Genomic DNA, 532 nt, shown 5'->3' on the forward strand with positions numbered 1-532 from the left:
GAGTACGCCACCTTCCCGAGGTCGTAGCAGTCGTCCACCGTCAGAGCGGTCTGGTGTGAGGTGGCTGAGGACGAGCCTGAGCAGGCAAGAGAGGGGGAGAACGGCAACTTTTTATAAATTCTTATTTAGAAGAACAAGGTGAATTTAGTTCCTGGCTCCAGACAGTATTGGTGGTTGGTTGGTTGGTGCTGGTCGTGCTGACCTGGCAGCTCTCCGGTGGAGATGGTGTTGGTGTCCAGCTGGTAGGTGTCCTGCAACCGCATCAGAGCTTTAGCAGCTCCGGTCTGGTCATCATCATTGGGGAAGTGCTGCCTCTGGATGGTGAGGTTAGAGATGAACACTGAATACACACACGCACACACGCGCACACACGCACATGCGCACACACACACACACACACAATATAATAACTAAATCACTTTTCTGACAGTTCAATAGGCAACATTTGTAAATATTGTAGTGTGTGTGTGTGTGTGTGTGTGTGTGTGTGTACCATCAGACATGTCGGTGAGCACCAGACTCTCTAGCTCCC

At 50.9% G+C, this 532-nt stretch overlaps 1 long non-coding RNA gene across 1 annotated transcript; it reads right to left on the bottom strand.

Moving 5' to 3' along the window:
• On the bottom strand, window positions 1-532 carry LOC111648792 (uncharacterized). The gene is made up of 3 exons (XR_002760211.1): window positions 494-532; window positions 203-340; window positions 1-76 (listed from the first exon to the last, which is right to left on the bottom strand). It is a non-coding gene; the product is annotated as an uncharacterized LOC111648792 (long non-coding RNA).

Source organism: Seriola lalandi, unplaced genomic scaffold, assembly GCF_002814215.2.
Source record: "Seriola lalandi dorsalis isolate HSWRI2012SDOR001 ecotype SW California unplaced genomic scaffold, Sedor1 jcf7180002048058, whole genome shotgun sequence".
Taxonomy (NCBI): Eukaryota; Metazoa; Chordata; class Actinopteri; order Carangiformes; family Carangidae; genus Seriola; species Seriola lalandi.